The 22,824-nt window shown below is 47.1% G+C and overlaps 1 protein-coding gene across 1 annotated transcript in view; it reads left to right on the top strand.

Annotated features, from left to right (window-relative positions):
- Window positions 1-414: 414 nt before the first annotated feature.
- SLC45A4 (solute carrier family 45 member 4) overlaps window positions 415-22,824 on the top strand; it is a 93,420-nt gene continuing 71,010 nt past the window's right edge. The window contains exon 1 of the mRNA XM_086741333.1: window positions 415-646. The gene's annotated coding sequence lies outside the window, so the exon portion shown is untranslated. The remainder of the gene's footprint in view (window positions 647-22,824) is intronic.

The raw sequence follows: 22,824 nt of genomic DNA, 5'->3' as shown, positions 1-22,824 counted from the left end.
CGGCTTTTTCACCTGGCATTCTGGAGAGAGATGAAGGGTAAGTCAGCAAATCGGCTTCCTGTGCTGCAAACATCCTCTGCTTTCAGCTACGGCAGAATTAGCTCAGGTTGGGATTTGCTGGTAGCCAGGCGAGAAAGGTTTTCACCCCCCCCACCACCTCCCCTGGAGAGAGAAAGCAAAAAAAAAAAAATGTTTTTAACGCGCTGCATGAGGCAGGTTGCAGGAGCTGTGGTACCCGGCATGGCTCAGCAAGCGCCGCCGGGGAAATCAAGAGGGAACGTTCCCGATGCTATTTTAGACATTGGCAGAAAACGCTAGCTAGCAACACCGAATTCGACGGGGCTGCGTAAAGCCGAGAGCAGCGACAGAGGCGTGAGCTGCCTGCCCATGTAGCGGGGATCCCACGCAGCGCAGAGCAAGCTGTTCGCGCCGATGCGTGGGCTGCCGGCTCGGTCGGTCGGTTTGTTGATGTATTCGCTAACGACGACGTTGCTTTGACATGTCAGCTGGCAAGCTGGCGTCCGGATGCCCGGGTGTCGTGCAGTCACCTCCGTTTCAACCCTGTGGAGAGCAGCTTAGATCTGCCGGCCGGGGTTAAAAATGAACCGCAGCTAAGCTGTTCAAAGGGATCCGCGCTGCCGTCAACGTGAGTACTCCGCGCAGGTGGAAGTTGCATGCTTGTCTCCAAGGGGGGATGCAGCTCTTGCCGGGTGACCGCCGAAAACCAGCCCTGCTCCGCCGGCTCTCTCTGGAGCCTTGCTTGCCCGGGAGAGGATGGAGAGAGGGGAGATGCGGTGGGATTGCTGCTAAAGGCAGGATGTGAGATGAAAGGCTGTATCTGAGAATAAAGATACCGCAGCAGCCCGTAGCTTAAGAATAATTAATATTGCAGGGCTGGCTACTGCAGGCAAAGTCCCCTTTGTAAATCATGCTGTTTGGAGAGAGAAGAGCGATTATGCGGATTCTGCTGCAGCTGATTTCGGTCGGGTTAATTTAGGAAGAGGATGTTTGCTGGCAGTTAAAGGAGGCAGCCTGAGAGACTGGTTAAAGATGCAGCATTACCAGACCCGGCTGGTGTTTGGAAATGGTGTAATAATCTCAAGGGAGAGGAACACAGTTTGGTATGTTTTACCTTCTCAGGTAGTCAGGGATTTTAGCTTAGAGTGCTCCTCTTGTCTTAATTTAAAAAAAAAAAAAAATCTTCAAAGATAGAGCCTGTTTTGCAAAGCCCAGACACCACAATGATGGGCACTGCTGAAACCAGCTGCCTTGCCTGCTGCCTGAACGTCAGGCCTTGCCAGAAACGCTGTTTGTGCAGCAGCTCTCGGGGAAAACGCTCGGTCGCAGGGGAGTTTTTGAGCGCCCCGGTTTTGTGCGTGGGTGGATGCGCTTGCGTGTTTGGGGGGAGAACTGCTCAGCGCACCCCGAGTCTGACTTTGCAGCCACGGTCTGTAGCTGTGATGATGGGTTCGATGCAGGGCTGTGCTTTTAAAAGGAGAGCTCTGGCTGGATTTAACATGACGATCGTTCCTGGTGCTTTCAGCGCTCACAGTCTCAGGCGTCTCGTAGCAAAAACTGGTGCCTGTTTCTCAAAAGCTGGTGTCAAGTGCCCGGTGCTCCCAGGGGACATCCTGCGTGGATGCAGCAAGGACGCGAGGTCTGAGCAGCTCCAGCTGAGGTGATGTAGTGAAGAGCGAGGCGGTGGCGTCGACTTGCACAGACTGGAGATCGGAAAGGAGGGCAAACGGCAGCGAATCCTGGGGATCAAATGGGAGAGATGGCATTTGTGTGTGCCAGTACGGTTCCTGGGGTGTGGGGAGGGCAAGGGGTATGTAAGGACACACACAGGGGCACGTGACAGCAGGGACCTCTTCCCACGCTAACTCATCGGTGTCTGTGCTCGCCAGCGAGCGCACAAAGCCACAAACGAGAGATTTCGTGCTCTTGCAAAAAAAAAAGGGACCTTTGCTCCTTCCCCACTTCTCTATTAAACTTCACATCGCAAACTCTGCTTCAGCTCTCCTTCCAGAGGGAAAAGAGCAGTTGCTGTGAAGGCTGATGTTTTAAAAGCAGTAGCAGAAGGAACCTAAAGCTCAACCTTCCTCCCACTTAATGTTGCTCTGTTTTAATTCCCAGTGGCTGCTTCAGGACTGATCATAACCCAACCATTTGGCAGCGTGAAGGGCCTTTACAGTGCAGAAGCAGCCACTTCATTTTTTTTTTCACGACAGTTTTTGCAGTGAATTTATGGTTCTGTATTATTTTGTTTAACGCTGTTGAGGACAAAGGGCCCTCTGTACTGAGCAACCCGATTAAAACACGCCTATTAAACCTCACCCTGTGAAACCGCAGCGGCTGACTGCTGCGGGCTTTTGGTGGCAGCCGTGCTGATGTTTCTGGTCTTGAACATCAGAGGAACCGAGCGTAGAACAACATGGCTGTTGTTGGAAAGGCTGGAGGTCTGGTGGCAGGAGAGCAAGAATGGTGCATGAGGAAAGGCTTGCAGATCTCCGGCTTGCAGGAGACCTTCCAGTTGTCTTTTGCCTTCAGCCTTCACCTAAGGTGGGACAGGAGGGCTGTCCCTTCACGGCTTGTTGAGAGTTTGTCAAGCAAGGGTTGGAAGGAGGCTCCAGCTAACAGCTGGGCATTCCTGTCATTTATTTCCTCCAGCACCTCATGCTGATTCATGACCTGGGTCTCCAGGAATCTCTTCATGTGTCTCTGAAGCATGGTCACTGCTTTGCTCGGCAGGGATCGGAAACCTAGTTACAATCTTCTGCTGAAGTGTGTGTAGGATTTTAGCCCTCCCACCATGAAGGGACCAAGCACGGCTAGCAAACTGAGCTTGGCTTAGCTTCTCTCCTGGACTGACATTCATGAGGTGCCTCTCTCTGCCATGAAGTCCTGTGTCAGTGCAAGCTGCTCTGAGAAGACAGATCCAGACCCAAATCTAGCTGAGGGCAAAGATCTCCTACATCCCAGAGTAAGGGGGATTAGGTTCCACGCGAAGCAAACACCTTGCCAGCGGCTGCACGCGTACGCTGAAGCAACCACATAGCCCGCAGCTCCAACACAAAAACACTGACCTGAATGGCAGCCAGATCATTTTTTTTTATGAGAATGCACCGTTCTTGAGCAATTTTTCCAACACATCCCACACAAACAGGTTTTCCTTGAACACCGCATGACAGTATCTACCATCTCATGCCAGCTTTTTATTTTCCTAATGGTAAGGGTTGGGAGGACTCTCACGTATCACTTAGTGTCTCTGTGCTGGTGAGCACAGAGTCTGAGCAGTGTATAGAATCGCAGAATCACAGAATCATAGAATATTTAAGGTTGGAAAAGACCTCTAAGATCATTGAGTCCAACCATCAATGTAACACCACCGTGTCCACTAAACCACGTCCTGAAGTGCCATGTCTACGTGTTCTTTGAACACCTCCAGGGATGGTGACTCCACCACTATCCTCAGGGACACAAAATCCAGCACTAAACCATTTCATGTGACCAGTTATGCTGAAGTCAGACAAGATCCCACAGAAATCTTTGACTTGGCACTTACTGGTCTAATAAAATGTCCTTCCTCTTCTTGTAACCACAACAGCCTTCCCAGGAAGGCCACGTTGACTCTTCCCAGTTGACATGCAGTCGGTTGCACTGCAGAAGTGGCATTGATCCTTCAACCCTGGCACTAGCTATTGGTGCCCGGGATATTTTGCTAAATTAGCTAAATTCTTGGTGGTAAAAAAGGGACGTGGAATCTCTCCCTTCCCACATGGGAGAGCTGGAGGGATGTTTTTAGGGGAGCAGCTCTGCTCCTTGGCAAACACTCCTCTTTGATCCAACCTTGTCATCTCATCAGGTCCCTTATTTCTGCATGCAGGAGGGAAAGGGAAGTGAAAGCAGCGCTGCGTCTCCCGCTGGTCTGCCCCTTGGTACTCTGCACGTTGGCTTGATCTGAAGAGCAGCGGAAAAATTGTATTTATTCCAGACAATCTAACAAAAATTTCCCATGTTGTCTTATTCAGGCTTGTTCTTCCTTGATCAAATTTGAACACGCTGAAAATCCCATTAATTTTAACCTGCCAAAAAAGGACTGGGGGATATAAAACTTGAGCCAAAAAAAAAAAAAAAAGAGTAGAAATTGAGCATTTTCCTTTATTTGCAATATGATGCACTAAATCATACTCAGAAGTGGCAAATGCCTCGGGAAAACTGTTTCATCATACAGTTTTACAAGGGAGAGGAGAAGCAAGGGTGGACTGAGTCCTGTCCCTGTGCAATGCTGGAGGCAGACTGAGCAACCCTCTAGGTCTCCTATACAGCTCCTGTCAGACCTACTTCAAGGTATTTTTAATAATTCTTAGCTAATTGTCAGGCACAGGAGCAGCTTCTGGCTGTGTCATGAGCTGGGGACGCCTGTGTTTGACTGCTGTGTTCATGAACATTGAGCAAATGCCTGTTAGGAGAAGGAGAGGATGAGCTGGGTTCTTAGTTTGTAGTCCGCGGGCCACTCATCACTGCCAGAGGATTCAATGTGCTTTGCAAGGGAGGAGAGGGAGTTTTGGATAACAATTCTCACATGCACAAGCCAAGAGAGAAAACAATGATAAACACACGAAGAAAAACGTAGCTCAACTTTGTGTTAGCGACCCATGAAAACCACAGTAGCGGTGCTGCACAAGGGGGGATTTGCACGCTTAAGTCCAAAGATTAAGTGGCCGTGGGAGTGAAAAAACATTGACAACTGCTAATATATTATGCAGTGCTTTTCTGAACATCCTGAGCATCTGAATTTCCCCCTTAGAGAGCTGCATTAGGCTGCAGAGCAGCCTGCTATCAGGAAGCTTTGGCAGGAACAGCAGAGAGGCTGGATGCTCTTGGCATCCATTTTGACAAGTCTATTGTGCAGACGGGTTTGCAGAGCTGCGCTGGGTACCAAGGAGAACAGTGGCCTCTTCTGCGACCGGACAAGAGCTGTGGCTCTCCACACGTTGTACAGTATCCGCTTCGGCCTCCGGCACAAAGCCCTGTGAGCAATGGAGCCAGGACCACGTTGCCTCTTTGTATGAAGTCTGGGCAGACACATCCAGGTCACTCGCTCCAGACAGCATTCACGACCTGAGTTTTTGCCATCTTCCAGTTGCCCGGAGGGGAGCTCGGTGCCTTGGCAGCAGCCCTGTCTCTGTCCCCAGGGTCCCTGTGCTGTGCTCCTGCTGGAGCAATGGCCGGAGCGTGTGGCAGCTCAGGCACTTGGGAAGAGGCCACCATGTCCTGCTTGGATATGATGTGCCCCACGCCATGGGGCCTTTTGGGTTCATTTAGGCACACAGCTCATTCTTCACTGGCTGAAGTGAGATCCAAGAACAGAATTTAGCTGTAGCTCACCCTCCCCTTCGATACTCTAGGAGGAATAAATGCAAAAGAGAATGAAGGTCATCCACGGCTAAGGCAAGTCCATGCTAATCTCTCTCTGGAGCCTTGGCAGAGTCCAGCATTCAGGCTCTGAGAAGTATTGGGAAAGAGATAATTGAGCAGGAAAGGCCAGATTTTGGTAGCTGTGAAAAGGAGAGGTACACTTTACTCGTGCCACGGAGAGAAAAGTGAGGGTTTCCCTCTGCTCCCAGGCTTTGGACGCTAAGGTTCGTGGCTTGGCAGATTGGAAGGTGAAAGACTGTGCTGCTCTTCTTGTGGGGCTAACAGGGAGGGACTACACTGGAGAAAACACAACAGCTTCAGGATGACTTCACGCTCATGGGGCAGCTCACTTCTGTGCATACGCCTCCCGTTCTTACTTCCAGGGCATTTTTAGTAGATGCCCTTGTATGCATTTAAGAAGGAAAGAAAATCTGCCCAAAAGTCCACTCTTCTAGCAAATCTTCCCTTTGTTTCTGAGGCCAGTTATCCATCTCAAAAAAAAAAATCCCTTTTCCTCTGCCATCCTGGAGAGAGAACTGAAAGTGCAGGATCAGCTGAAAAAGATGAACTTGCTGCAAGCAAACTCGACACCCTCTGCAACATCCAAGAGACCGGAAACTTCATTTGCTTTGTTTCTACACAACTGATCAATTGAAACCAATCAATGAAACTCTGTGGATTAACATGGTCCTGCCTCCGCCCCGCGGGCTCGTGGTGCCGCCTGATCTGAAGAGCAGATCAGAGTTAGGACACACGCTAAGGCGCATGCAAGCACTCTCTCCTCCAGTGAGATCTCAAGTCCTCCTCCAGGCTCGTTTTGGCTCCCAGTAAGGAAAGGCCAGTTCAAAGCAATCATCCTGGGTGATGGGACGTCTCATGGATGTCTAGCACAATCATAGAATCATAGAGTAGTTAGGCTTGGAAGGAACCTTCAAAGATCATCCAGTCCAACCCCCCTGCAAGGAGCAGGGACATCTCCAACCACATCAGGTTGCTCAGAGCCTCATCCAACCTGGCCTTGAATGTTTCCAGGCATGGGACATCCACCACCTCTCTGGGCAACCTGTGCCAGTGTTCCACCACCCTCCCTGTAAAAAATTCTTTCCTAATATCCAGTCTGAATCTACCTCCCTCTATTTTAAAACCGTTACCCCTCATCCTATTGCAACAGGCCCTACTGAAGAGTTTTTCATTATATAAAGCTCAGCCTGGATAAAACGGAGTTTTTACATGCCTTTCCTCCTAAGCCTTCTCCTTAAATCTTCTAACAACACAGTGGACATCATGGTGTGTTATCTGCCATGCAGACACAACTCCTGAATGCCATCTCACACCTCTCTTTTGAGGTCCATGAATTTAGGCTGCAGTTAAACCTCATGGATTTTTTTTAAGCCCAGCTTCTCCAGCCCTGCAGGTAAATCTCTTGCACACTTCTTCCTTCCTCTGTTACTAAAGTACCTTCCATGGGCCCTGATCGCGCCTCACTCTTACCCATCCAGGATACTACCGTGGACATTTTTCTCCTACCTTCTCTCTTTTTTCTTGCTTCCCAGTCTGTATCTCCCCACTGGCTCCTTCCTTCCCATAACATCAAGCTCAGGCCTTCGCTTTCAAAGCCTTGTGACTTCTCTCTGACCATGGCCATTCCCAACAACAACCAGCCCATGATGGCAACCTCTGTGTCCAACCTCCTCATACCTTCTACCATATGTCTTTGGAAGGGCTCCTCAGACACATCCAAAAATCAACCCCACGACAGCCCCCTTAGTCCCTGCTGACAACCCATCTTTGCCCCCAGCATCCGCACGTTGCTCAGGTTGCCAAGCGAGGTACTGACAAACGCTGCTTTCCTTCCCCGTGTTCCAGTGTTTGGCTCAGCCCACTCCTTTTCCTGTGACTCCATCTTGGAAAAGCAAAGTCAAGGGCTTGTTGCATAGCACAGCTTAGCCCACCTGCAGCTTCTCATCCTATGGCAACAGAAACCAGGAATAATAATAACAAGGTGGTGACTCATTAAAACCAATAACCTCAACACTTAGGCTTACCTAACTTTTCCGATTGTATAAACAATTGAAAACAAAAAAAAAATTTCTTAAGCTTTTCCGATGTTTTTTACTTTTCCAGTTTCTCACACTGAAACTGTCAGTATGAGGCACTTGTATCAGTCAAATTTCTTCTCTATAAAACAGTAAATTCATGGAGTGAGGTGAAATGTTGTCTTTCCACATATTCTGTTAGGGCCAAAGCCTCTCCAGCACCTCTTTGTTCCGAGCAAGGAGGAGCCCGGCGGCAGCCCGTCTTGATGCTGACACCGTTCCAGCTGCTAGGAAAAAATAACAAAGGCAGAACTGTCCAAGTTTTGAGTTCCTGAAAAATCTGTTTAAATCAGCAGGGAGAGGCACTCTGGGTGCAAATTCCTGTCCAGATCTGATGCTCAGTGGGTGCATCTCTGCCATCCAGCACTGCATTCAGCTGCTGCTGGTTGAAGCGTGGGTACAGCCTCTTCTCTGCTCCCCTGCTACACGACCAAGGACAAGGTCCTGCACGTGGGTGGGGGCAATCCCAGGCACAAATACAGGCTGGGCTGGGAATGGATTGAGAGCAGCCCTGAGGAGAAGGACTGGGGAGTGATGGTGGACAAGAAGCTCAACATGAGCCAACAATGTGTGCTTGCAGCCCAGAAGGCCAACCGCATCCTGGGCTGCATCAAGAGGAGCATGGCCAGCAGGTCGAGGGAGGGGATTCTGCACCTGTACTCTGCTCTGGTGAGACCCCACCTGCAGCACTGTGTCCAGTTCTGGAGCCCCCAACATAAGAAGGACATGGACCAGTTGGAGAGGGTCCAGAGGAGGCCACAAAGATGATCAGAGGGCTGGAGCACCTCTCCTAGGAGGCCAGGCTGAGAGAGTTGGGGCTGTTCAGCCTGGAGAAGAGGAGAGTCTGGGGAGACCTTATAGCGGCCTTCCAGTGCCTAAAGGGGGCTGCAGGAAAGATGGAGGGAGACTCTTCAGTAGGGCCTGTTGTGACAGGACAAAGGGTAATGGTTTTAAACTGGCAGGAGGTAGATTCAGACTAGACATCAGGAAAAAAATACTACAATGAGGGTGGAGGAACACTGGAAGAGGTTGTAGCTTCCCCATCCCTGGAAACATTCAAAGCCAGGTTGGATGAGGCTCTGAGCAACCTGATCTGGTTGGAGATGTCCCTGCTCCCTGCAGGGTGATTGGACTAGACAACCTTTAAAGGTCCCTTCCAAACCAAACCATTCTATGATTCTACCTTGCCCCTCAATAAATAACCCTTACCTGCCCATTGCCTCTTGTCAGAGGCAGAGGAGGAGGCATGGACCAAGACAAGAGCTGCCCTCTGGATTAAGAGAGGATGTTTGTGGGACAAGGAGCCATCAGAAGTAGGAGAGCACTCGGGAGAAGGTACCTCAGGGACAGATGGGCGGGCAGTCTAGGGACAAGTGGGGCAAAAAGACTGGGACAAGGTGGCTGGTAAGATAAGGAGCAGTCTTGATGGCAGAGGGTGGAACAGAGGAGAACAGGACCTTGTGTTCAACTTTGTCTTTTTTTAATTGCAAAAGATCTCAGTGCCCTGCAGCTCCCAGGCCAGCTGGCAGCAGGAGTGGCTACTGAACCAGTGCTGCCCTGGAAATGGCTGCTTAGACCCCAGCAGGGCAACTGCCCTGATGCCGGCATTGGGGAAGCCTTAGTGTAGACAAGACCTCAAGAACTTGATCTCCAGGCTGTCAAATCTCCCTCATAGGCCTCACTCTCCTCCCAAAAAACCCAAGGAGTACAATATTACGGTGTTAAAAATGGAAAGTACTTATGGAGAGAGATCAGCTTGCTTTCTTATGCAGTTGTATGTCCTAGAGTTCCTTTTGATGTAAATGTGTGAAATTACACATTTATTACAAGATTCAAATGTAGCCATGGCAACGTGATTATCAAACATTTGCACATGGAAGTGTAAATCCATACAGGTTTCTGGCTGGCAAGATTAAACTGCCCAGCGACAGGGCTCAACCTATGCCAAGCCCAGGCCCTCCATAGAATCACAGAATCATAGAATGGTTTGGGTTGGAAGGGTCCTTCAAAGGCCATCCAGTCCAATCCCCCTGCAAGGAGCAGGGACATCTCCAACCAGATCAGGTTGCTCAGAGCCTCATCCTGGCTTTGAATGTTTCCAGGGATGGGGCATCCACCACCTCTCTGGGCAACCTGGGCCAGTGTTCCACGACCCTCAGGGTAAAATTTTTTTCCTAATATCTAATCTGAATCTATGTCCCTCTATTTTGAAACCATTACCCCTTGTCCTGTCACAACAGGCCCTGCTGAACAGTCTCTCCCCATCTTTCCTGTAGGCCTCCTTGAGGTACTGGAAGTCCGCTAGCAGGTCTCCCTGGAGCCTCCTCTTCTCCAGGCTGAACAGCCCCAACTCTCTCAGCCTGTCCTCACAGGAGAGGTGCTCCAGCCCTCTGATCATCTTTGTGGCCTCCTCTGGACCCTCTCCAACCGGTCCATGTCCTTCTTATGTTGGGGGCTCCAGAACTGGGGGGGGGTACTCCAGGTGGAATCTCACCAGAGCGGAGTACCATGTCCAAAAAGAATCAGTTCTGGCTTCAATGCCTGGGAGAAATTCATTTCTTTGCATCCAGATTGTCCCCAGTCAGCAGGGCTGACCACCAAGCAGATGGAGAAGGGCAGCTAAAGAAGCCGGGACCCTCAGCAGAGACACAGCATCATGCACCTCCCTGCGCACCGCTACGCGGGGCAACGCTGCCTTCAAGGCTGGTTTACACAAATCGCTTTGCTCAGCCTTGCAAGGAGAGTTCAGCCAGGAGTAGGTTTATGTTACCCCTGGAGCAATCGTCAGGCTGTATTCATAGATTTACCGTGCAATAAAACAGCCAATGGCACCGTCCTCGGAGCAGCCAGGGCATTCCCCCGCCCACGGTGTGCTCATGCGAGAGCGATCTGGTGACATCTGTAGAAGGGACGAGCAAAGCTGGCACATGTACTTGCTGTGAGTAGGAAAAGGCTGTGCCCTTACAGCCTCAAAACCACGACCTTGCCAGCCATCCTGGGAAACGGGGCCCCTTCAATTAATTTTCCACAGCCACCAGTTACAGGCTGAGCCGTAGCATCACAGCCAAGGAAAGTCCGTCGCGGTCTGGACACGATGCAGGCTCCTAAAGCTCACGTAGCAGTGTTTGCACGTAGACCCCGCTCGGCTCGGAGCCCTGTTGTGTGTGGAGTGATGAGTGTATCATCAGCTGGGCTGCGAAACAACCGCAAAACTGTTATTAAAAGAAAAACAAAACAACAACAAAAAAAAGGAACGTGCACCCCAGCACGGAAGCAGGCCAGTGGGGAGGAAAGAAAAGTTTTAGAGACACTCAAAGTCTGGCTGAATTTGGCTATAAATGAAAACAGAGTAGTGGAAGTGCACAAATTTGTCCTTCTTTTGCTTTTTTTCTAGAGATTTGAGGTGGCTCTTTCACACAAAAGTATGGCGCAGGCGTTCAGCAGGCACCTGGGAGGTGTTCCCAGCCCTGAGGGGTGGGTACGTGAGGCAGGACCGTGGCATCCCTCTGTAATCAGCAGGTTTGCTCCACAACAACACGGTGAGCAACTTAGTTGGCCACCTAAAACATCCGATGGCAACGTCCCCGAGCTGTCATATAGGAACTCACCGGACGGCTTCCTCAGTAGGATGTTCCTGTAGTTAATTAACCTCTGATCCTTATTTCCAGTGGGAACATCTCCTGATTCTATCTCCAGCAAATGGCTCTGGTAGCACTTTATCGAACAGATGAGGCAGCCTGCTCACACCTGGCACCTTCTTCAGCCGCAGGTATTTCTTGAGACCGATCAAATCCCTTTTAACCTTCCCTCCTGCAAGGCAAACATACCAGAGCTCCACCACGCTCTTGTTTCCGAACCCTCCCAGTACGTGAAGTCCCAGATCAATCATCTTCCTCAGTTTCTTTCTTTGCATCATGAGAGCAGAATCTCTTTACTTTTTCTCAGAGGCTTTTAAATAGTACTGTTTCATGCAAAATATTTGGCTTGAATGAAATACAGGTTCTCATCAGTAAAGATAGCTCTTTCTCAGTAAAAACGCGGCTTTTGATTTTAAAAGTGACAAATATTGTTTCTTAATTTAAAAAAAAAAGATTGATTTCTCCAAGCTGTTTTAGAAAATTAATGAAAACTATTGTTGTGCTAATTCCTATTACCCAAACCATTCTGACATCAGCTCCTGCCTGCAGCCATGCAGATGTGGGTCATTCTGCATACGGACTTGTCATTCCAGGCTGCACCAGATAAAGTATCTGATTTTTGGTTAGCCATGAACAGGAACAGGTTGCCCAGAGAGGTGGTGGATGCCCCATCCCTGGAAACATTCCAGGCCAGGTTGGATAAGGCTCTGAGCAACCTGATCTGGTTGGAGATGTCCCTGCTCCTTGCAGGGGGGTTGGACTAGATGACCTTTAAAGGTCTCTTCCAACCCTAATGATTCTATGATTCTATAAATTGTTGCCAAAATAAAGGCACCACAGCCCTGCTGTTAACGCCGCTGTTAACTGCCCTTTCTAGGCCTTTGATCTCCGTAACTGGAGAATACTAATGGGAACTCTAGAGTCTGAAGTGGCTTAAAGCCATTGTCTTTAGTGCTGGATTAGTGCTCGGGTACGAAATCTGCTGGCGCTCAGCTCAGAGCAAGTCAAGAGCTTTCTGCTTCTCGCAGATGCGAGTACACTGAGCGTACCAGCCCGCCTCGCTACAGCACAGCTAACTGCTTTTATGAATGGAGTTAAAAACAATAGATGCTGTGAAGCTGTTGCTAAGAAGGTTTGTTGTTTTTTTCTGGTGTCCTGACTGCTCCAGCCGATAAAAGCCGAGCACTGCACAGCCCTGAAATCAGGGGAGTGAGCAGGAAAAGAAAAGCACAGGTTCCCTCTCTGTTCTGAGCCCGCGTTTAGTTGAGCGATTATACAATTCCAGATCTGCGATTATTCCTGGCAAGGTTTGTTCATCTCGTGGGAGACTTTTGGAATAACACAGTGCTTTTGTAGGGAGTGTCAACCACCAGGCGAACGTGCCTTCCAGATCTGATTTTTTTTTTTTTAAATATGTAAGTAATTGTTTCTTTACAGTTTGGTCTTTGCCATTTAATGACTCACATTTCTACCTTGTCAGCTTTCAACACCGGCCCTGCCCTCCCTCCCAGTACTACAATCCTCCCAGATCTCACCCACTGCGCCAGGTCACCCAGGGTGAAATCGGGAAAGATGAGAATCCATTTTGTCGGCGCTCTGTCCACATGTTCTGCTTACGGGGGCTGCTCTTAGGGGGCTGCACTATGGACATGGCAGTCTGAAGGCATAAAAAAACCAAGGTGCAAGCCTGCCTTTAATACATTCAAATAGAAGTTTGCCTGTGGTTTATTATTTGGACAAATCCAGATGCATTTTCACGGAGACGGCGACAGACTCTGATCCCCAGCGCTGCTTCTGTGCCAAGCGTCTCGTTCCCGTTCCAGCCCCCTGCGGTGTAAAAGCGCTCTTCAAAATAAAGAGGGCGAAAGCTGAAACATTCATAAAACTAATTAGTTCATCTCAGTGAAATATGACTGCACCTTTTTTAGAGGTTTTTTTTTTTTTTGGTGTGTAACTTTTCCCCCTTCATTCCTCTCCGAAAAAATGTATTCAACTTGAGGCAGGGAGCATTTATGGAAAATTTCAGGCTGAACGGTTAAAGCGTGGCCAACTTCTAAAGTAATTGGAGACATAGAAAGGAAAGTGTTTGGCAACATGGGATAAAAGGTGCTGTGTAAGTGGAGGATTCTTTTTTATTGCAAGCTCTCCTCTCTCTGATATGTTAATTGTGTTTTGCGTGATCCCTTGACAGTTCATTAATTTTTTTGTCCAATTGCAGGCTGTTGAGTGCAGATAAATTCCAGGCTATTATGGGAACACCCTAGAAGTTTGTATAGAAAGGAAACTCGGTGTTTCCTGTATCATCCTTCTGGGGATCTTGAAAGAGTTCACAAAAGCCACTTAAGCAAACTTTCTTTGCTGGATAACGGAAGGAAAGGAAACTGTGAACAAGCAAACAACACTCAATTCCATGAGACAAGAGATACTCATAGGTCATTAGAGAGAAAGTGAAGTCAATGAATGCGACACACACACACACACACACACATAAGGTATCCTGTACTCTGAAAATAATGGGAATTTCTGCACCTGTACACTATTTCTGATCTATGAAAAGGTAAATAATCCAAACCGCCAGCGAGATGGGTGGTGGAGTATCCACCCCTGCAATGCATGAAACCTTTTTTGAAGTTTTTTTGCAGTTCACATAAAATATCGCGGGCTGAGTTGGAAATGGCCATGGATCAGCTGAACAGCTTCACTTTCTTCCTGTCATTAACAGCGCAGTTGCCAGAGGTCTGCTACAACCAGCTCTGAATTTTTTGTCCTGTAAAGATCGAAAGCAAAGGTTCTGAACAGCTGTAAGTTTCCTGGGGCTGGCTTGAAGTGCAGAATTCAGACTGAGCTCAGAGGGCTGGGGGAAACCAGTTTCAGGTGTACAAATGCAGCTTCTGCCTCCAAGCCCTGGAAATACTGGGGACTCCAATTTATAGGCTTGTCCCTGTCTCTGAATTTTACAGCAGTTTTCTAAGGCCATAAGATTGCTCCAACAGTATGCCTCCTTTTCTGACAACTTTTAAACATCTTGGCTTCAGCTGCATTTCAGAGGGAGATCAAAATCACAGAGTGGATAAAATGTGGCAAGTTTGTTTAAATAAGTGCTTAGAGGAGGAAACCTGCAAGTGGCTCACCTGGAATATGGATTTTGTGGTATTTGATACGGGCACATCCACTTGGTGGAGAGGCCTCGTATCTGCTTAAACCACAGGAAAACTTCTGGTCAAAGTTTGTGTCAACAGCAAGGCACAGACCTGTAGGAAGAAATGATTTGGGGGGAAAACTTCATTAGCAGTAAGTAGAGCAAGGCAAGGGGAAAGGAATGAAAGGGAAGCAGTACAGCAGCATCTCTCATTTCTAGGAAGTGAAGTTCAAAACAAGCCAGAAGGGATGACATAAAGCTGACATCCCCTACAAAACACACTAGCTCCTCTCAGAAGAGGAAGAGTTTCTGCAGCAGGGTGATTGAAGATCAATACAAAAGGACCAGACCATCTGACAGATCATTCCCAGGACTATCTGCTGGGAGAAAACAAAATAAATTCCAGCTCAGTTCAATGTCCCACAGTCCCCGAATACTCCTCTGAACTTCTCCAGCTATGCTCCAACCAGGGCCTCACCACACCACACTGAGAGGCTGTGAGGAACCATGTTGCTCATCAGGGGTTGAAAAATAAAAGTCCAAAGGCAACATCATGGGCTTGCTGGGCACCTCAGAAGGGAGGAGAAAGACCGAGTGAACTATGGAGCCAGCACCAGCAGGTCTCCAGTTCAGGTCTGATAGATGATAAGATTAAATGAGAGGTGGCTGGTGTCTCCTCTGTACCTGTGGTATCACTGAAGAGAGGATTTCTGTCTCCAAGGGTGCTGACTGGCAATTTTTGAAAGGCATTTAAGAAAATATCAATTGGGAAAACATTTTTTTCTGGCAGATTCAGCAACATATGCTTCTGGTCTGACCAAAACCACTAACAGGGAAAAAAACAGAGCGAGGAAAATACATGAAACTTTTGCCAGCTGGAAAAAAATATTTCATTCAAATTTGGAGTAATCCATTCAGGCCAGTTCTTGTTTAATTGGGACTGACGAAGGCCCTTTTTTTTTTGCAGAAATACAACTGATTACTTGACAGGAAAAAGCCAAACTCTTCAACAACATATCTCCTGGTCTGTTTTTAAAGTTCTCCGCAGCAACAGTGCTTCCCTGGGGAGCTTGTTAAACCTCCCAAATAACCTCATTGCTAGGAACTTTCTCTCCTCTCAGTTTTATTGACTTCTTTATCTTAAGCCATAACCTCTTGAGTCTGCTCTCAAGGTTGCAAATAATCTTCTGAGCTTCCGTTGTGTTTCTGCGCTGTGGTCCAGGTGAGTCCTTAAGGAGAGCATTTGTCTGCACCCAGCATAAATGCATTGCCAGTCCAGAAAAATGGGCTGAGACCCTTTCAAGGAGAAATGATCTTTATTTCTATCCTGACATATTCAGAAAATATTCCCTGCTGCATTTTATTCAGTACTAATAGGAGAAAAAAAAAAAAAAAACAAACAACACAGTAAAAGAAAACTTTTGGTCCTATCAAAGTAGTCCTGGGTCTTTGAGGTACTTAAGTTAGGAGCTTAGTCGCCAGGCTCCCTTTGTAAATAAGGAAAGAAGCTGCTGAACTGATAGGATTGTCCAAGTAAGAAGAGCAGTAGGAAAGCACTTCTTTTATTACCTGCCCGGTTTCTTTGCTGTTGGCCCAGTGTTCACACACATAGCTCTACAAAAAAAGCCATGCCACCTCCAGGTCCCGCTCCAGTAGGTTGTGTTGTAGCTGTGGGAAGATCTGGGAAGCATTTGAGGAAGATGATGAAATTGCTTGAGAAGGAACTGGAAAGTGCAGCTGGTTTTATAGGGGTCAGAAGTGAGAACTGGAGGGTGACTTAACCTTGAGTACTGTGTCCAGCTCTGGAGCCCCCAACATAAGAAGGATGTGGACCTGTTGGAGAGGTTCCAGAGGAGGCCACGAAGATGATCAGAGGGCTGAAGCACCTCTCCTGTGAGCACAGGCTGAGAGAGCTGGGGCTGTTCAGCCTGGAGAAGAGGAGGCTCCGAGGAGACCTTATAGAGGCCTTCCAGTACCTAAAGGGGGCTGATAGGAGACGGGAAGAAACTTTTTACCAGGGTCTGTTGTGATAGGACGAGGGGTAAGGAAGAAATTTTTTACAGTGAGGGTGGTAGAACACTGGTGCAGGTTGCCCAGAGAGGTGGTGGATGCCCCATCCCTGGAAACATTCAAGGCCAGGTTGGACGGGGCACTGAGCAACCCGATCTGGCTGGAGATGTCCCTGCTCCTTGCAGGGGGGGTGGACTGGATGGCCTTTAAAAGTCCCTTCCAATCCTAATGATTCCATGATTCTATGGCAGTCTGGGAGACACAATATTATGTGAAAAGGCCTGACCATTATCTTCCAGCCTCCACAAGCTGGAACAAGTTTTAGGACTGTCACATGCGTCAACATGTGCGTGGTTTATCTAGCAGAAAACTATTCCTTTTTTAATCTAGGGTTTCCCACCAAATCAGCTAGATGAACTGACCCATCCTGAGCATAAACAATCAATGTATGAAAAAGAAAGGAGAAATTTCCTTTTTTTTTGGAGAAACTAGGTCTTAAATAGCTGTGAAGTGAAACTAGACCCCAAAGACAGCAATGTGCAGTATCCACAGTGTCCTTCAGGTAGAGGGACTTCCCCAAATCAAACACTGCATGAAAATTGATGACTAGGGTGACATTCAGTTCTAGGAAAAGGGAAAAACTGTCTTGAGTTAATACCAAACACTGTGAATTTGTCAGTTTTCACCCAACTTTTTTGGGGGGAGCGATTAAAAGGACCCTAAAAGGCTCTGTATTTTGTTGTGGATTTTAATTTCCACTCCAATCAACTTTGGACTTTGGAAATGCATTTTATTTTTTCCTCAAAGTTTAAAGTTACTTTCACATGAAATACCCTAGGGTTGGCATTCGTTTGGTTGTGTTTGGCCATTCAAGCAATTAGAATAAAAAGCATTCATCCAATTCATTTCAGTTTCGTGGTCACAACTACAACAACAGTCTGCTCGGAGTTATTCTTGAAACTTGGGTTGCTTAAGTCATTTAAATAGATTTCTATTTCAGAAACAAAATGAGAGCCAACAATTTCACAATTAAAAGCTCAAGGGCTATAAAACTTGGCTTCACCTAAGACTCTTAACATTGTTTTTATTATCTTAATCACTAGGTTCTTTACATACTAATTTATCATCCCGTTGCCAACCAGCGCCAATCCAACTCGCTTTTCCATCACCCAGGTGAGTGTTACTCATGTTTTCAGGGGAACTTAAAAAAAAAAATAACCTGAATATAGTCAGCACAACAGCATCTATTTTTGCGACTGCTCGTGAACCTCCGCTAACACTGAGTCATAGCGGCAGCAGTCACTCGCTTCGCTGTAGCTCCTTCTGAGTTGTTTCCTAGGACCTTCCAAAAACAAAGACAACACCGCTGGTTTTTGCAGATGCAGTTTTCATGACACAGGGCTAAACAATTTGAAATCTTGCCTAAGCTGGGACCCAGAATATTGCAAACACCGATGAGGTACGTGACCGATTAGGCAAGGGGAGAGATGAGATAAATCACAACGCCTGGTTTTAACAGGCCTTAGCAGAGCAAAGCGAGTCCTCCAGGAAGGCTGTAGAGGCTTCGGGTCCCACCTGGATGATCAAAACAGACGTGCCCAATACCACCTGCAGAGTCTGAACCCAGCTGTAGCTAAAAAGCTGCAAAACAAGACGGCAGTGTGAATAGGGATAAACACTCAGTTAACCAGAGGTCACATTTTAGAGTCTAGAGGTATAGAGTAAGCATTTATGTTGTGACCAGATAAAATATGGTATTTTTCTTCTGCACTGGACTAACCCAGCTGGCTATCATCTATAAATTAATCCATGAAACCTTGTGTTGTTATCAGAAAGCATTAAGGAACCAAGATCTCTCAGGTGAAGCTTCAATAAAGCTGGTTTTCCGGCAGGCTGCGGGAGCCAGGAAACTAATTGGTCTTTTTTTCGGTATTCACCAGTGTAAACTGGTAATAATACCGGCCAGCGTTCACCAGGATAAGGCTAATGGAAGTGAAGTCACTTGAAAATCATCCCAGACTTAAAAAGCCTCCTGTACTTCTGACTTTGGTTCAGGGCTTTCATTCTTTGCAAACCCAATACGATTAAAATGCCTCCGTTTTTCAATTTGGCTGTGAGTAAAAATAGAGAGCAAAGTACAAATATCCCTGCACAGCAGTGGAAACCTCATAAACATCACAGTCATGGTTTAATATGAGGCAGCTCAGAAGGAAAACGGAGTAATCTCAGCTCATTGCCCGAGTGGAGAGAAACAGAAAGAGTAAATAGCATTAAAAAAAGAAAGGTTCTGATCTCTCTATTGCAAGGGAAGACGTGACTGAACTGAACAAGCCCTGCAGTGCTCAAATGCTGCCCAGCAGCATTTTAACTGCTCTTGGTGCTTAAGTGAGTACTGAAAGCCACTCTTCTTGAAGGGCTGTCAAGTCATCCCTTGTCAACTATAAACTGAACCGGAGCTTAATTCCTCGCAGTTTTCTTGTGAAGATAATTATAGATGACATACATTCAAGAGGCGGGGCGATTTTGCAGCCGTTAATACCGCTTTTTAGCTGTGCAAACCAGGAAAATAATGATAGGGAACTCTCGTTCTTCAAGGCATGAACTCATGATGAAGACCTCACAAGTGGCAGCAGCAGCGAACGCACCTTACAGCCGGTATTAGCATCTTGCCAACGTAACTGCCACCAGCTCCAGTCTCCACCGCCAGTTTATTTTCCATATGGGGATGATGTGGGAAGGTATAGCTACTGCTTTTACTCCAGGTTTCAGCCCAGGAGAAAGGCTGAGAGACCCTACACCTGCACCGCCCTGTTTGCTTAGAACTGTTGACATTGCTGAAGGGTGACATGAGCCACCTGGCTCCAGGTGGGTAAACTTTGGGCATGAACAAGGCAAAGGGCTGGGTCACACTCTATACCTGCAGGTCCTGTCTGAAACCATTTGGCTCTCAGAATTCAAAGTCAATGTTGGCTACCACAGGCAACCTAAGTTGACCAGCAAATCTGGCTGGCTGGTTCCAGTCACAAAGTCGCATGCAGCATCTTGCTCTCCCTAAGATCTTCTTAAGACTTGTCTGTGTTCAGGCAAAATATCTTTGATTGGCTTGCTGCGGGTCTACAGCCCTCATCTGACAGGCAGAAACCAGAAACATCCCAATGCTTTTAGGGGAAAAATAAAAAATATTAAAAAAAAGCATCAAGTAGATGCCCGATTCCTGGAAACATTCAAGGCCAGGTCGGACGGGGCTCTGAGCAACCTGATCGGGTTGGAGATGTCCCTGCTCCTTGCAGGGGGGTTGGACCAGATGACCTTTGAAGGTCCCTTCCAACCCAAACCATTCTATGATTTTATTTTATGACACGGGCTATTACACAGCCATTAAATTCCAGTTTAAGGACAGCATATGTTGTGGGCGGGTGGGAAGAAGGATAAATAGGAGTTTCAAGCCCAGAGCTCAGATATCTCACCCTTTGTGAAAGATACCCAGGGGATAAGTTACAGGCAAAATGTGTGAAAGTTGAGACTCATTTTTCACATCCTGTTTACAAGTGTTCTGGCTGGGAGACCTCACCTGGGCTTCTGTGGGGCTCAGATTTGCTTCAGTTCTAGCCTCAGGCCTCCCAAACCCACGGCCACTCCCCGTGAGGAGACATCTCTAAGAGTTGGCTGTGTCAAATGTCATTAGGTTGGAAAGCAAGTCAGAACAATCCCGTGGCCTTTGGTCCATCCGGCTGAAGAATTATCTTTTTTTTTAAGTTCACAGCTTTCAAGGGTTTAGGAGCAGCAGCAGTCTCATGAGGTTTGGATAATCTAGGAATCCCCACGTTTCATATAAAGCGATTCACACTCGATCTGACCACTGGCAAACAGTCGGCTAAATCCATTATCGCATGATAATGCCGAAACATTTCATTAATTCCTAACCAGCTGTCCTCTGCTCCCTTACCCTTTTCATCATACAAACATTTCTTTAACTGTCTGAGGGAGGGGAGAGGGAGGATCAGACGCAGCCTCGTAAAATTCCTTCACCCGCTTTGCCTGCGGCAAGTTATTTCTTTTGACACGCATGTAAAATAACATTGGGGGTGTTGTTTGTTTGGCTTGGCTGGATGGTAAATTTTCATAACAATTTTGTAAGCCAAGTACCTGTGAAATGGAGTAGAGAGAACTCACGCAGCTTGTTGATGAGCCTGCCGTCTGGATAATTAACATGTCTCATTAAATAGGGAAGACCCCTTCCTCCAATTTCTACGCCAAGACAGAGGGCAAGGCTTTCAGAGCAGGATATTGCTCTCCAGTGTTCAGAGGTCCTGTAGATGTTTTTTTTTTTTTTAAGTCCTTGGTTACTGCATGCCAGACAAACCAGTGGAAGCAAGGATCCATGAGTACCTTGAGGGTTTCTCCAAGTACGTGACTCACAAAATGGAAACATGCATAATAAGAGTCATAGAGAGATTTTAAGGTGACTTCTGGATGCTTTCTTCAGGGAAAGCTCTCACTTAAGTGCCTCGACTCGCTACGCATTGCCCAGGGTCACACCGAGGAACAGGACCCGCTGAAGGTAGAGCCTCACGAATGCTAGGAAGGACAGCGTGTCTCCAACCTCCCTCTCAGCCACCGTTTAGGGGCTTCTCTCCCAGTCCCACAAACATCAGCCCCTCTCCCGGGCAAATTTAGCACACGTCTGGACAGCACGTCAGTGTCTTGACTGACACTCGTTTCTCCCCTGCCAAGACTTGAGGATGCGTTTATTTATTATAGGTTAAATATTTGGAGTTGACTAAGAACCTCAGAGGGAAAAGGTGGGTCCGCTTCCTTGGATCTTTTTTTTTCCCACCCCCTCACTCTCATTATAAAAAGTTGGATTTTTGGATCTAAAATGTTTGTTTTATGGAAAATTACCCTTTCTGACTCTTGGCTCAGCCAAAGGCTAACAGTTAATAACTCTCAAGCAAAAATCACATGAGGAAATACAGTGGAGAAATATCTGGACACGTCTTGACATGTCTGGACGCTGCCGCCAGAACAGGTCTAAAATGTCAGGGAGAGGTAAGGACCATACTTCACCACAACAGCAGGCAACAAAAGGACGAAAAAAAAATTTTTTTTTTCAAATATTTTAAAGGGAAGTGCCAATATATCAGGTAGCCCAGGCTGCCACAGATTTATGAGTAACAAGAAGCACATTTTAGGAGCTGGAAGTACACTCACATCTTGCGATCTCTACTCAGTGATTTCAGTTGTGTTAGGGTCTCATATCATTTCCACTAAAGTCTTTTCTCTCACTACAAGTCATTATATTTTTCGGCTACTAAAAATACAAGTAGAGTTTGTTTATTCTGTGGAATAAACTTCGATGTTTCATTTAGCTATACTACAGACATTCAGTTACGATATAATGGATGTTGGTTTATGGTCCAGAGTAGGTGTTACACTGCGCTACTGTCGGTATGGGAGCTTTGTCTTTACCATTTGGCTAATTAAGAGAATTATTTTGCCACTTTTTAATTTAGGGAGTTTTGCTCATGAACACTTTTCAGTTCTTGGCCTGAATTAGCCTAAAAATAAATACATATTGATAACAACATCCTAGAATAAAAGATTAATGTAATTTTTTTTGGTTCTTTAGGGCTTGCAATCATAGTATTTTTGTTAGAGTCAAGATTTGTATTGCTTTTTAATAGCACTAGATGCGTACAGTTCTTCCATTTTGCCTTCTGTGGTTTTCCTTTTTCTTAAGTCTGGTATGCTTCGTGGTTCATTTATTCATGAGCTGCAGAGAAAGAAGTTCACAATAAAAAAAAATGTTTTGGAATATACACTGAATGGTGTGTCAGGAAACAGAAAACAATTATGCAACTTAATGTGCATTTTTACATGCCACTCACACGCTACGTTATGCATCCCCAGTTTATGTAAGTAATGAAAATTAAATATTGCGCTACCCTGCCCAATACAGTCAGCACAATTAAGGTTAGGAGACGTAAGTAATTGGAAATAAAAAACCACACGCCCGCGCTAAAAAATGTGGTCTTTTACGGCAAGTTTGCAGGGGGTGATTACAACGCGGCAGGACCACGGCTGCCATCAGGACCGAAGCGTTGTAATTTCCTGGGGGTCGGTGCACGTTGTACATCGAGCGTTGTGTATCGTAGATGTGACGAACGCTAATTGCAGCCTTGCACGGAGCAGGCAACGGCTGCCTGGCGTGGCACAGCCCACGAAAGCGCCGGGAGAGGCTCACGGCCTCCTGTGGGCGTTGTGCCGAAGCGGGGAGGCAAGATAGCACCTCACTTGTGGCCAAACCTGAGGAAAAGGTGGTATTTTTTTCCTCACGACTAAGGAAAAATTCAGAAATTTTGGGACAATGTGTTTGTGGTACCTCTGATAGGCTAGGGCGCTTTCAAAGTTGTTATGTTTGGAGCTGCACTCGGCACAACTTTTTTGGAGAGGGGCTCCGCGCCACGTTGCCACCAAGTTTCTGTGGAAAACTATCTCTATCTGGGTGGGGGCCGGTCAG

This window comes from Chlamydotis macqueenii, chromosome 2 (assembly GCF_036417535.1).
Source record: "Chlamydotis macqueenii isolate bChlMac1 chromosome 2, bChlMac1.mat, whole genome shotgun sequence".
NCBI classification, from domain to species: domain Eukaryota; kingdom Metazoa; phylum Chordata; class Aves; order Otidiformes; family Otididae; genus Chlamydotis; species Chlamydotis macqueenii.
Note: the sequence above shows the minus strand (reverse complement) of the source record. Positions and strands in the feature narration are given on the sequence as shown.